Genomic DNA, 4,227 nt, shown 5'->3' on the forward strand with positions numbered 1-4,227 from the left:
TTGGAATCAGGAAGCGTGGTGCTTCTAGTTTCTTTTTTTTTTCAAGATTGTTTTGGCCGCGAAGGATTCTTTGTGCTTTCATAAAAAATTCAGAATTTTTTCTCTTTCTCTGAAAAATGCTAGAATTTTGAAAGCAATTCATTGAATCTGTAGAATACTTTGAGTATTAGGGATATCATTTTATATTTTTAGAATATTAATCTTTCCAGTTCATGGGCATAGAATATCTTTCCATTTATATTATTTCTCTTTTCTTTCATCTTACGGTTTTCAGTACAGATCTTTCACCTCTTTGATTATTTTTTTTTCCTAAGTGCTTTATTCTTTTGATGCTATTGTAAATGCGGTGTTTTTAATTTCCCTTTGATGGCTTGTTGGAGTATAGAAACACAACTGATTTTTGTACATTGATTTTGTATCCAACAAATTTACTGATTTAATTTCTTAGTTCTAACAGTGTTTTCGTGGAGTCCTTAGGATTTTCTACATGTAACATCATGTCATTTAAGTAGAGACGATTTTACTTCTTTCTTTCTTATTTGGATGCCTTTTATTTCCATTTCTTACCTAATGGCTCACTGGGATTTCCAATATTACGTTGAATAAAAATGGAGAGAGTGGGCATTCCTGTCTTGTTCCTGATTTTAAAGGAGGACTTTCAGCATCTCATTGTTGAGATGTTATCTGTGAACTTGCCATATGTGGCCTTTATTATGTTTAGGTGTGTTCCCTCTATACTCCGTTTGTTGAGAGTTTTTATGAAGACACTTTGGTGAACTTTGTGAAATGCTTTTTCTGCATTTCTTGAGATGTTGATATGATTTTGTCCTTCATTTTGTTCATATGGTTTATCATATTTATTCATTTGCAGTTGTTGAACCCCCATTCCAACCCAGGAATAAATCCCACTTGATCATGGTATATGAGCCTTGCATGTATTGTTAAATTTGGTTGGTAATAATTTGTTGAGGACTTTTGGATCTGTGTTCATCAGGGATATTGTCCTGTAATTTTTTTTTTCTTGTGATGTCCTTGTCTGGATTTGGTATAAGGGCAATGCTGGCCTAGTTAAGTGAGTTTGGAAGTATTTCTTCTATTCTTTTTTTGAAAGACTTTGCAATGGATTTTTTTTTTTATTGTACAACATTTTATTGTAACAAAAATAATTAGATGCATCTCGTAGCGATATATTATCATATAGATACACACTGAGAAGGATAAATTGGATAAACTGTAAAACAGTATCTTACTATTTTTCCAATTAATCTGAGTAATTTTTGGAAAAATAAAAAGGTACAAAATTATCCCTTTTTATATAATTCCATATTTTTTCCAGAGACTTAGAGACAACACAGAATCAAGATATAGTTGTAAGTTATTATAATTCTAATCTTAATATTAGAACCTGTAATGTAAAAATTCCAGTCCTATCTTGTTAGGCATTTGCCAAATGAAATCAAATGTTTGTCATACAGTGGTTTTAAGCTTGTACAATAATATTCAAATGCTATATACTGCCATGGGCTCTTCTGATTTCACACATAGGCTGAAATATTTTAGTAAACTCACACTTTTTCTCCTGTTTAGTCTTTGTGTTATCACTTCTCGATACATAATAGAGATGTAGATGAGCAACAAAAAGATGACAAAGAAATCATCTAGAAAGCCTAGAATTCCAAACAAGGCTTCAGGTACAAAATCTAGAGGTGATATGAGATAGAAAAAAGCTCCCATTAAACAAAGTATTATCCTGATGCGGAACATCCAGAAAAGGCCCCCGACTGAAAACATTCTTTAAATATTTGGTAAAATTCAGCAGTGAAGCCATCTGGTCTTGAACTTTTCTTTGTTGGGAAGTTTTTGATTAGTGATTCATCTTTATACTTTTAGTACTGAGTTTGTTCAGGTTTTCTATTTATTCATGACTATGTCTTGGTAGTTTGTATATGCCCAGGAATTTATACATTTCTTGCAGGTTGTCCAATTTGACGGTGTATAATTGTTCATTAAAGTTTCTTATGATCTTAGTATTTCTGTGGTATCAGTTTAATATCTCTTTTTTCATTTATAATTTTGTTTTTGACCTCCTTTGTTTCTCGGTAAGTCTAGCTAGAGGTTTCTATATTTTGTTAATCTTTAAAAGAAAACAACAGCCTTCAGTTTCATTGATTTTTTTAATTGTCTTTTTGTCTGCATTTCATTTCATTTCTTTCTGCTGTGATCTTTGTTATTTCCTTCCTTCTGCTAACTTTGGGCTTTACTTTTTCTTCTTTCTCTAGTCCCTCGAGGGATAAAGTCGGGTTACTTATTTGAGATCTTTCTTTTTCTGAATGTAGGTGTTAATATAAGCCTCCCTTTTAGAACTGCTTGTGCTCCATTCTATAGATTTTGGGAAGTTGTGTTCCCTTTTTTTTTTTTTTTTTTCCAAGAGATTTTCTTCTTTTTCTTTGATTCCTTCTTTGACCCACTGGTTGTTCAGGAGCTTGCTGTTTAATTTCCACATATTTGTGAACTGTCCAGTTTACTTCTTATAATTGATCTCTAGTTTCGTACTGTTGTGGTCTGAAAAAATGTTTGATGTAATTTCAATCTTCGTAAATTTATTATGACTTATTTTATGGACCGATATGTGATCTATCCTGGGAAATGTTCCATGTGCACTTAAGAAGAATGTGTCTTCTGCTTACTGTTGAATAGAATGTTCTGTTTATGTCTGTTAAGGGTCATTTGATATAATATGTAACTTAAGTTTAATGTTTCCTTACTAATTTTCTGTCTGGATAATCTATCTATTGTTGAAAGTGGCATCTGGAAATTTCCTGTTTTTCAGATCTGTTAACATTTGCTTTATATATTTAGGTGCTTGTATTTTGGATATGTAAATATTTATAATTATGTCCTCTTGATGAACTGACCCCTTTATAATTATATAATGACCTTCTTTGTCTTTTGTAGCACTCTTTGACTTTATTTTTTTTTTATTTTTTATTTTTTATTTATTTATGATAGTCACAGAGAGAGAGAGAGAGAGAGAGGCAGAGGAAGAAGCAGGCTCCATGCCGGGAGCCTGACGCGGGACTCGATCCCGGGTCTCCAGGATCGTGCCCTGGGCCAAAGGCAGGCGCCAAACCGCTGCGCCACCCAGGGATCCCGCACTCTTTGACTTTAACTGTTGACTTTCAGAGCTAGATGTTTGGAAGCTTTTCCCTCCAGTCATAGTCTTGAAAGTTGAGGTGCTAGATGTTGGACCCAAAACCTTTACTCCTCAGGGAGAAGTTAGGAGTTGGGAGTTCCTCCTTGATAGTTTAGCCCTCTGTTGGGGTTTATGGTGAGACTTTGTCTCAGCCTTTCCCACCTGTTTCTATTTGAGAATTTGTCATTTGTCTGATATGTAGGAGTTGCTCAGCTGTTTTCTGGATCTCTTTCACAGGGATTTCTCTGTCTATAGCCATACATGGATGTACCATGAGAACAAGAGAGCTCATGAGCCCTGAATATGTCAGGGAAACTCTTCTAAAAAGCAAAATTACTTTATGGTTGTTTTATTGATTAACCAAATGTATGCCACCAAAATATTACCAGCCATGGCATTACTTTAAAAAAAATCATCACTTGCTTTCTTTAGGAGGGATCATTTGCATTTCTTTGTAGAGGGAAAAAGTAAAACATACAAGCTGAAATTTTTGTCAGAATGATACATGGATTATCTTTTTTTTTTTTTCCAAGTCCCAAACTTTTATTTTAGCATTTATGGCTGCTAAGTCAGTATTCACTGTGTCAGCAATAGGTGTAGATATTCTTTAAGGTTAATGGGGTATGGCTATATTTTTGGTGGTTTCTGTGTGGCAACTACACAAGCATTGATATTGTCCTGACGAGGTTACTGTAGTGTAATAAAGAGATACGGAGCTCCTGGGATGATGTGCTTGGCTGTCTTTTCTACCTTATTTCTATGCATATTTTTTTTTGCACTGTTCTCTTTCTTATCTCAACCACTTCCTGCCATAATACTCCCCTTATTATATAAACTAGAGATACCCTTTTTCTCCTTTATCATGTAGCATTTCAGGTTGAGTTGTGCTCTTTCAGATTGTCCGATGCAATAGTACCAGTAAAGGTATTTATTTCTCTTTCGTACATATTAAGGGACAATTTCTTGTTCCTCTTGTTTGATGACACTTGCTAGTTTATTTGGTGAATGTTTATGGGATTTAGGATTCATTATGG

This window comes from Canis lupus, chromosome 14, assembly GCF_003254725.2.
Source record: "Canis lupus dingo isolate Sandy chromosome 14, ASM325472v2, whole genome shotgun sequence".
Classification (NCBI taxonomy): domain Eukaryota; kingdom Metazoa; phylum Chordata; class Mammalia; order Carnivora; family Canidae; genus Canis; species Canis lupus.